This window comes from Sinocyclocheilus anshuiensis, unplaced genomic scaffold (assembly GCF_001515605.1).
Source record: "Sinocyclocheilus anshuiensis isolate Anshui unplaced genomic scaffold, SAMN03320099.WGS_v1.1 scaffold802, whole genome shotgun sequence".
NCBI lineage: Eukaryota > Metazoa > Chordata > Actinopteri > Cypriniformes > Cyprinidae > Sinocyclocheilus > Sinocyclocheilus anshuiensis.
This window is the reverse complement of record NW_015547667.1, coordinates 99,113-110,270: the sequence shown is the minus strand read 5'-3', so window position 1 is coordinate 110,270 and position 11,158 is coordinate 99,113. Positions and strand designations below refer to the sequence as shown.

At 42.3% G+C, this 11,158-nt stretch overlaps 1 pseudogene; it reads left to right on the top strand.

Moving 5' to 3' along the window:
• The window catches only part of LOC107702609 (uncharacterized), a 91,020-nt pseudogene extending 82,900 nt beyond the window's left edge, over positions 1–8,120 (top strand).
• Positions 8,121–11,158: the final 3,038 nt, after the last annotated feature.

Sequence of the window (11,158 nt, the reverse complement as noted above, 5' to 3'; positions counted from 1 at the left end):
GCCCGCTGCTACTTAGCCATGATGAGAAGAAAACCATCTAGTCTCGTTACTTCTATTCTTCTACTTTCATTTATTTTATTTTCCGTTGAGAGTTTCGTGTTCTGAGTTAAGTTTTGTCTCCGAGTTCACCTCGAGTCTGTGACCGCCTCAAAACTTCAACCAGCCCACAGCTCCCCATCTTCAGCAAACGCCCAACCACTAGCTTCCCAAGACGTCACTTCAACGACTACTGAACTTCCAGCCAATCAGCAACCTCGGGAAACCCCCTTTCTTTAATGACCACAACAAAGGGACCCCCCACACACAAAGGCAATGTTCAGGTCTATGCAATTGCACATATTGCTGTAAACTTGTGATTTCACATTTTCATTCTCTTAAACCCATTCTTTCCTCACTTTCTTTCTGCAACTTGTGTGAATGCATGTGTTCGTGTGTTAGATTAATTTATATGTCTTAGATTTATCTAATAAAGTCTTATTTATATTGAAAAGAGAAGTATCTTGTGTTTTGTGCTTACAAGTTAATGTCTTAAACTGCCGATCTTGTTACTGTGCTAATAGATAGTGTTTTCACTTTATTTTGGATATTAATATCCATTGCAGAATTGATGTTATACGGCTCGTTCAATGAACCGCTTGCCGACTCAGTGATCAGCCGTAAAACAGTGATTCTGTCCAAATTCCCTATAATATCATAAATGATTCCCTTGTGTTTCCCTTACAACGTATTTATGTACAATTATTCTAAATGGAATTTTAATGTCAAACAAAAAACATCACACACATTACACACAAACCACTGGCCTGTGAAATAGTGAAAGCGACCAGGTGGCAGAGGATTCCGATTGGTCATAAAGCCCTCCTCGACCGGCTATGTTAACAAATGAAATAGTGATTTGGGCAAAAAGAATGATTACTTATCAATTAATAATTTGTTATTTGCATGGTCTGGTAAGTCATATGGCGTATGCCTGCGAATAGGGGACAAACTGCGTTCCATATAACTTTCATACAGAACGGTTCTTTGATTAATTATATAACTTTACCGGAGCCAGCTAACTTTTGAAGGAATAACCCCTGTTACTAGAATTGGATTAGCTGCCTGAAACGTGGAGAGATGTCCGAATCAACAAACATCAACGCAATTATAAATCAGATTATCATTACGTTGTCAGAGTGGATATGAAGCAATGCAGTTAGGCTGTTTAATTTGCTAGCAGCTGGCTAATTAATGTTAACAGATTATAAAGCTGTCATTTGCCTTGCTAGGAGTTAATATTTTGCTATCTTCCTTACCCGTCTTTGGATATTTGCATTTTAATGCGAGTTCAACCCTCATTTGGCCGCGGGATACCAAGGCAGACTGCACAGTATCTGCGGTGGCAAACGGGAAAACAAAGCCAGAACGCAGTAACTTCACTTACTAGTTTGCCTTGGTATTAGCTTGGATTTTGTAGTTACTGCAATTTTGACACTCTCGTTTCTCTGAAATGGGACAAAATTGAACCAGGAGACTTTGTCACAAGACAGAACAGATGTCACAAAGCCCATTTTAGGACTTAACCCAATTTTGACCAGATGTGTAGTTACTGCAATTTGCCTTTGGACGGCAGCGTGGGTCAGGCTTGACTGAAGGCCCAGGCTGTTGCGGGGCCTCAGCAGTCCTCGCAGGGGGCCGTCCCCGGCAACGAGCAGACAAGGGCTGCTGACTCGGGTGTGCAGGAGCAGGGGCAGGACCTGACCCACACCGAGGCAGGATGTGTTTGATGGCCTCCGTCTGCTTCTTCACCGTGGAGAACAGCTGAGCAAATTCTTCCACGGAGTCGCCAAAGAGACCAACCTGTGAAAAGAGGGCGTCAAGAAAGCGTACTTTCACGACTTCCCACATCTCAGCCAGGTTGAGCCACAGGTGGCGTTCCTGGACCACTAAAGTGGACATCGCCCTCCCCAGAGCCTGTGCCGTGACCTTCGTAGCCCGGAGGGCATAGTCAGTCGCCGAACGCAGTTCCTGCAGTACCTCTGGGTTGGGACCACCCTCGTGCAGTTCTTTCAACGCCTTGGCCTGGTAGACCCGCAGGATGGCCATAGCGTGCAGGGTGGACGCAGCTTGTCCAGAAGCCACATAAGCCTTCGCCACTAGGGACGAAGAGAACTTACAGGCCCAGGACGGGAGTCTCGTGCGGCCCCGCCAGGTGGCCGCGTTTTGCGGGCAAAGATGCACTGCAATCGCTCTCTCCACCTGGGGAATCTCTGTATACCCCTCGCTGGTCCCCCATCGAGTGCGGTGAGGGCAGAGCAACCGGTATACCGTGTTCTGTCCGAAAAAGGGGCCTTCCGCGATTTCGTCAGCCCCTCGTGCACTTCCAGGAAGAAGGGCACCGGGGCCGAGCGCAGCTTAGTGTCGCACTCAGCACCCAGAAACCAATCATCCAGAGTGGGGGAGACCACTCCAGCCCGATGCTCTTAGTTGCCAGGCAAGCATGGCTGCAATCTCAGCATCAGCCTCGGACTGAGGCTCAGCGCCTGTAGGTGCTTGCTCAAGCCCGCCCTCCGACGCTGCGATTGACAGCTCGTCCTGCTTGCGAGCCTCGAATGAGAGATTGAGCCCGCCCAGGGACCGGTAGGCACGATGCAAGGGAAGAACAGGAAGCTTGCAGGGATTGCCCAAGTGAAACTGATCCCTCTTCCCCACGCTCTTCCGCAGCGCACATCGCTGCAGCCTCATACCCGGAGGTAGAAGGACCAAAGTGGCAAGCAGCCGTGGTGACTCAGGGACCTGAGCCGCGAGCGCAATGTGCCGATGGGAAGTGCCTCACAAGCGGGGCACGAACCATCCACAAGTGCTGCCTCAGCGTGAGCACGGCCCAAACACTGAATACAGCACTCGTGCCGGTCATCTTTCAAGACATGCCAACCGCAAGCAGAAACACACGGACGGAAAGGCATGATGAACACACAATTCCACCCGTGTAGCTCTTTCAGAGAAATTGCTCTTCTAGAGGAAATCTGCTCTTCTAGAGATCGCCGTTGAAGCACCCAGGGGTACTCTCACAACACTTATCTGTGTATGAGTAGGGAGAGACCGCTGACCGTGCCTTAGATCCAACAACGATGATTCGAGAGGCGAATGATCGCAATCTTCTCCTGCATTCGGCTCTGAAAAACAGAACAAGTGAAAAGATGCCACGCTAGCTTATTTATACCTGGATGTCCGGGGCATGGCCAGCCATGCAAATTCTGCACACCCAATTTCATTGCCCTTTTCTCAAAGATGTCAGAGGTGTTTGGGCTCCCAAGAGCGACCCCTAGTGTCGTACACTCGACACAACGTCGAAGTGAACGACAGAAAGGGAACAATTAATCTAGAGTGCACAACAACATACACTGCAGACACAGAAATAATCACAGCACATGCATACAGGTATATCCATATCACTAATTCTTGAGACATGGGACAAAACATGTCCAGCAATTGTAAATGCTATTTGGTTTAAAAATGAAAATATTTTCATTTGTAAATGTTATGAGGGATTAATAATAGAATGTATTTAACAATTATCCCCTTAAATGTTCAATCCCTTCATTTTATCATTATTATATCAAATCTATGACACTTATGGTCTTCTCACTACATCTAAAACAGTGTCCACAGAGAAGGATTCAATCGTTCATAAGCAATAAAATTAATAAAAAAAAATAATTATGAAAAAGGGCTTGTTTTATCAAAAGCAACATTTAATAATATCTCATATCAAAGCAAGGTTGTTTTTCAAGGACACGTGTGTTTCATAAGGTTGACTTACTTTTTGTCAAAACTGTCAGACATTCATTAAAATGTAATAAAATCAGGGAATATCAGGGAATATCAGGGACAGCTGTCACTCTAAACGACCCTCTTGCCACAGTTCACCTCTGCAGAGTACATCAATGTCAGACAGGCTCTGGTAAGTTTTGTAGTTTTAGAGTATTTTAAATCCTAATGTTAATATTTCCTGTGTCACAACCATGATATGTCAACACCATCTTCCAATTTCTGAGGAAATTATTTGAAATGTTTAGATCATTTTATTCTCCTGAAGCAGGTTTTATTAGCATCTAGCATAAACACAGAAAACAAAACGCCTACTACATGAACTCCATTTGTTTTGTGAAAGAAATGCTAAATTTGTCAACATCGTCAGATGTCAACACCATAAGATTTTCTGACTGTGGTGACAGGCCAATGATGGAGTTGACATTCAACATGAATTCATCATATTTTTGTGGTTTTAAGTCATTTTTAATTACATTAAATATAAAACATACAATAAATAAAGTGTTATATTTTTAAAATAATGTATAATTACTAAATATACAGCATATATTGCTTTTGTGGATTGATAGTCATCACTTCTAGCTAGTTAGCTAGAAGCTAACTAGTTAGCTAGTAGCTAGTTAGGGTTGAGGGAACATAAGGGAACACAAAACACTTGATACAACATATCTATACACATGTCCATTCAAAGTGAGGGGGCACAGATTTTTGAGCCAAGTGGATTTTGAATGCAGCTTCCAAAAGACAAAAATAGCCTATTAATATTTTCTATATTTAATACAATCACACCTGAGTGATTAGAACATTCAGCGCATCATATCATCAGCTGCTAAATTCAAATCTGCGTTCGCTGGCTGGCGCTGAGCCAGAGACAGACGCGTTTTTTCAGCACTGCGCATTATAACCAATCACAAACGATGCTGTTGAGCTTATGAATGCAATGTTCAATCAGAGGTGTTCAGATGAGTCATCGCTAAAATGCCTGTGCTTTCTTCCCTCATTCGCTGACTGAATACCTCTTTCTGGCGTATTCTCTCGTCAGAAACAACAAAGTGCAAATGTGTGTACAAATCTGTAAGATATTAATTTCATAGTGTAAACCGCTTTAGTGATTTTAATGGGAGTTTTTGAGAGTGCTTGAACTAGACTGTCAGTGAAAATGTTCTTTGATAATGTAAATGTTCTTCTCTCTCTTTCTGTACAATGAACGTGTTATGATTAGTAGCCTAACTTGCAATGTTTTTATTCACATTAACTTTCAATGTTAAATTCAAATTAAATATAAAGTCAGTCGTATTAAAAATATGTTATGGCATGACACCCATATCTGTTAATTAAGTAAACAGACAGGTTTTTATGCATAGTGACTAGATTACATTAAGTTATTTTGACCATCGCCCACTATAGATCAACATAATCTATAGGTGAGAATCAAGATATTTCATGACATAATTAATGCGTTTGGGAATGTTTCGAATAAACAGGAAAAAATAAATAAAACGTGCTGTTGTGGCTGCTGTGTGTCAAATGATAACCTCCCCCCCCAACTCGTGCCCCCTCAAAAATAATGAATGCATGACGCCCCTGTTCTGATCATATGTAATCTGTTAACATGAGAATGTGTTTTGAAATGTTAAAAACATCTTGATTGCTGTTAAAGAAAGTTAAAATGATATTACACAGTCCAAGGTAAAAAGCACATTTTTATAAAAAAAAAAAAAAGACAGAAAAGTTGGGAGGTTGAATCAAAGCATAGCTCAGTAGTACAGGTAAGATACAAAAATGTAGTTTAATTTGTCTGAGTACAAGGTTTTATTTTTTCAATATTTACCCTGTTTTGTCCCACTTCTCAAGAATCAGTGATGTATATTTTAACGATTTCAGCAGAGCACCACATCGTTATGTTATTGTAACAAATCATCCACTGAAGGCGAGACCAGAGACAATGGGAACATGAGGGCTACTTATAGCAGACAAGAGGGTCAATCAGAACATGACACATGAACAGAGGAACCAATGGCATGAATACATGAGGGCAAGGGAAGCATGACACAAACAGGGAGCATGACTAAACTACAAAATAAAAGACATGAAAACATGAACAAGAAACAAAACCCAAACCCCACATTACAGTTGTTTAAAACATTATTTTAAATAATATTTGTAAATGTTTAGCCTACATGAATATTAAGCTCATTCTTCGTGTACAGTTAAAACAGTTCTTTAATATTGTTATTAAATTGTTATTTTTCTACCTCTGCAAGATTTTCTGAAGCAAACCACAGCTAAAACATTACTATTTATATTAATACTGAATTATGAACACTAATGTAATGAGTTCGTTTTCCCATATGGTCACACGCAACTCTCAGAAGCGGAAGTTGTCACTGATCGTTAAACTTCCATGGTGAACAGTATGTGGCAGAGCACTGAGGGATTAAAGATTGAGCACGACTACGCCACCCTGGATCTCACCCAGGGACTTTTATTCAATAAATTTAATTTAGGCAACACAGGCTAGCTCACGATAAATTGGCAGGAGACGTACATATACAAAAGATAACTTTTATTACAGTAAAAAGAGGATTTTACAAAAGCAGAGAGAGGAAAGAAGAAAAGAAATGTTTGTAAACCAAGAAACACACACACACACACCAAGGCTTCAACCAACACAACGGAACGGAATTACGAAACAAATTTAACCAAAACAAAGCAACAGCATCTCCAGATGATAGTTCCCACGTAGCCCCAACAACAGGGAAGCTAATCGCAAGTAGCGACGCCCATAGGCGTAGCTTGACGTTTGAGTTTGGGTGGGCCAAACCGAACCGGTGGATTTGGTCAGACATAGTTTTAAGCACATTTTAGTTTTGCTATAGTAAATGTACATATTCACATTAACATAGAGCAGTGGCAAGTGTGTGAGGTTGTCATGGTAACCACATACATTGCCCACAAATTACAGCTGCGCTTCTATTTTGCCACACTAAACTTAGCAATAAACACGTTTAAAATGCACAATAAACATGTCTGTCAAAACTATCTCAAAGGAGGCTTTTATTAAGCAAATTTAGGAGTGAATTACTCATCCACTGTTTTTAAAACAGACATTTGTTGGGCTTGATTCAAGTTATGCACAATGAGGCGCACACTTTTTATTTAGTCTTACTGAATAGACGATAAACAGTTTATATCTAAAATCTATTTAAAGGTTGTGTTCTGTGAAAATTAAATAACATTTGGATGTAAATGGTCGGCATAAAAGTAGTGTGCGGCTAAACCGGCTGCGTCCTGTGGATCACCTTTATCTGATTGTTTTTTTTTTCTAACTGCTAGTTATAATAAAGTTTGAAAGTCTTAATCTGTAACAAATTCTGTTTCTGTTTGTTCTCTCTGTGTTTGGCGATACAGAAGAAGTATCAAAGACGGAAGGAGATTCTGTCACTATCAACTTTAATCATACTGAAATAAACAAAAATGACAAGATAGTTTATTGGAAGTCTGAAACAGAAATGACTTTCATAAATCTCAAGCATCATGGCTTTCAGAGATTCAGAGATAGTCTGACTCTGAAGCTGGACAATCAAACTGGATCTCTGACCGACACAAACATCACAACTGAACATGCTGGAATTTATATACCAGTATTTAAGAGTTTAAAAGTGATGGACCATCATCAAAAGCATTCAGAATTTCTGTCTTTGGTGAGTAGAGATCACTCGTTCTGTCCTTCAATTATTCTTATAATGGAAAACACTCAACACACTGAACCATTTTCAGCTCATTTGCCTGTTCCTGTCATCAGCAGTAACTCTTCAAACTGCTCTTCATCATCATCGTCATCATATTGTTTATTGGTGTGTTCAGTGGTGAATGTGGGCCATGTGACTCTCTCCTGGTACAAAGCAAACAGTTTATTGTCCAGCATCAGTGTGTCTGTAGTCTCTCTCTACCTCTAGAGAGGTGGAATATCAGGATAAAAACAGCTACAGCTGTGTGCTCAACAATCCCATCAGCAACCAGACTCAACATCTGGACATCAGTCAACTCGGTCACACATGTTCAGGTACAGCAGAGCTGATATTAGTTGATGTCGGCGCTGATATTAGTGCTTATTGACTGAGCTGATCTCAGTTTGATGTTTTTATCCCTGAGACTCTGTCCACTGTTGTGGTTATACTGAAGCTGTGATCCGATTGGTTCTCTCTGCTCTGGTGGGCATGGCTACTGTCATTCTTCTGGTTTATGACATTAAATCCAGAAGAGCTGAACAAGATCATGCACATATTCCCTCATCACAAACCTAAATTATGATGTAATTTCTCCTATAACAATTTTGTTTATCATTTATTAATTAATCTTCTTTCATTTATCAGCAACTCATTATCACCCTAAAAGATTATTTGAGAGCATAAAGTGACATTCACATGTATGCTCAAAGTTACAAAAGTGAGTGTTATGATAAATACCATGATTCATAAGTATTACAGTGCCTTACTTTTTAAACCATTTTTTACAATCTTTTACAATCTTAATATTGTTACAATGTTATCTTTCATATTTTATGGGGCTTTAAAGCACTTTAAAATGTACTTGTCTTGTAGTTTTATTGTTGTTCAGATTAGACGTCTCTAATACTGAAGCTCTTCAACTGGCTGAACATGAACACATGAAAACAAGTTCTCGCTTTACATTTTCCTGTCATATTTTTTTTAAATCTAGTTTGAAAGCTTTAGTGTTTATATTTCCCTCAAATACATCAAACAAATTAGTAAAGAGTCACACAGATCTCACTTTCTACTGCTGTCCATTTGTCATCTGTATTTGCTTGCATTTATCAAAGTTTTTTCACTCTGCGCTTCAAGAGTCTCTCCATGTTTTATTACATTAATTATGTTGTGCGCCCTCTGGAGGAATATATTTTTGTGTATTTGAACTGTGCAACATACACACAGATATTACATTATTAAAACATTATTTGTTAATGTTTACCTTAAGCTCATTCTTACACTGCTAAAAATATATATTTTTTTATTTTAATAATGTACGGAATAATGTAGACTACATTAATGTAATGATTAGTTTCCTATATTGACCCTTTTTTTCACGTCGTCCTCAGAAGCAGAAGTCGGAATAATCTGTAAAAACCTCTATAGTGGTGAACGGGAGATACACCGAATATGATTTTTGCATTACCGTTTGCTCGAATAGCAAAAGAAATCCCCATGATAGAGTTTCCACAATTTTCCAAAAGAGGAAAGATATCGAGAGATTGATTACGGCAGAAGAGAGAAAGATTCACCGTCATTCCCTAGCAGTATTACAAACACACTCGCAGTGTTTACTATTGTTTCCTTTGTAATCTAATTACACAATGTATAGTGTTTTAGTAAATTACTTTAAAATGTAACATGTATAGTGAAAAAAAGTCTGTGGAAGCGCGTCATCTCAGTTGGTGAATGTTTCTCTTCTCGACGGTTCATCCAGCAGGAGGAAATAGCTGGATGAGGTCGAGGAAGTAACGTCAGAGGACATCACTGAACTCAGACGGGCCGCTGACTTGTCTCTCCGTGCCACCAAAGAGACCGCCCACGCCATAGGCAGGTCTATGGCAGCACTGGTGGCTGTGGACAGACACCTGTGGTTGACCCTGTCCGATATGAAGGAGAAGGACAGGGTCTTCCTCATGGACGCCCCGCTTGCCCCTTCTGGCCTGTTCAGCGACGCCATTAAATCAGTCGTCGACAGGTTCCAGGAGGCTCGTAAACAAGCGACTGCGTTTCAGCGGTCCCTCCCTCGCCGCTCTCTAGCTTCTGGGGCTGCTGAGTGGGAGCAGTCCCACCTGTGTACCAGCTCCTCATACTGGGAGACTCAAAAACAGAGCGTTGCCTCCCCTGCTCCCCCGCATTGGGACTTGGAGCCCCAGCGACGCTCAAGGTCGGGGTCTTCGAAGTCGAGGCCGGATCTGAGGACCGTCCTCCTGACTAAGAAGACCTCAGCCAAGAAGTCCTGACGCTATGGGCTCAGGACTTCTGAGAGCAGGCCCCTCTGGGGAAGAGTGGTGTACACCTCATCATACGGTGCCCGTCTCTCCTCAGTGCCCTCAGGAGATCGGTCTGTCAACCCTGCCAACTCCAGTGCTTCAGGGCACAGCGGTCTCCAGCGAGCGCAACTCTCAGTATCCTCCCGGAAACGTAGCGGTGCTGGGGGGCTCGCTACCTCCAAGGAGGTCTCTAGAGCAGCTAGTTCGGTCATCCCCTGCCAGTCCTCCGCTTCAGGGCACTGAGCTAGCCGCTCTGATTACACCAGAGGTCAGTCTCGAGAGACTGATTCCCTTAGTAGACTATTTGGCAGCGTGGAAGCTTCTGCCAAATGTGTCTCAATGGGTCCTGCACACTGTAGAGAGAGGCTACAGAATCCAGTTCGGTTCTCCACCGCCTCGTTTCAGTGGGGTTCTTCCCACTCTGGTGGGTCCCGAGCAGGCACTGGTAATGGAATAGAAAGTAAACACTCTATTGGGGAAGGAGGCCATTGAGGTGGTCCCTCCACGTGACAGAGAGTCCCGGTTCTACAGCCGGTACTTCATAGTTCCAAAGAAGGTTGGGGGGTTGCGTCTTGTTTTACATCTGCGTCAGTTGAACTGCTCAGTCATGAGACTGAAGTTCAGGATGCCCACACTCAAACAGGTCATGTCTCAGATCAGGTCTGAGGACTGGTTTGTCACAATAGATCTGAAAGATGCATACTTCCATATCTCCATCCTTCTTCAGCACAGGAAGTTCCTGAGGTTTGCTTTTGGGGGCAAAGCTTACCAATATCGGGTACTTCCGTTCGGCCTTGCACTCTAACCTCACACTTTCACCAAGTGTGTGGATGCTGCTCTGGCTCCTCTGCAACTCCAGGGCATCCGCATACTGGACTATATAGATGATTGGTTGATATTAGATCAATCAGAGCAGATGGCGGTTCGGATCTTTATAAAAGTGAAGAGTCAACCACGCCTACCTAAAATGGCTCATTCTAACATGCCCCCATATGTCTACGTCACGATGTGGGAAGATTTGTATAACACCTCCCAAATGTTCACGCAAAGAAAGAAGGCGTAACTTTGATTCTCGCTGTAGTATTGTTGTTGCCGTGTGTTTCGTTGTGAAAGCGAAACTACTTTGTTTGGCCTTCCAAAAGAGGATGATATCCGCTTCGTCATGCCTATAGCTGATCCGTGCTGGTCGCTGAGGAAATATATCAACTTCGCGCTGTGGATCGCCGGATCGGCTTTCACCGTGGACGAAGCGGAGTCCAGCCCGGGGTCGTCACACGTGGTTGCCGCAAGCCCGCTGGCCAC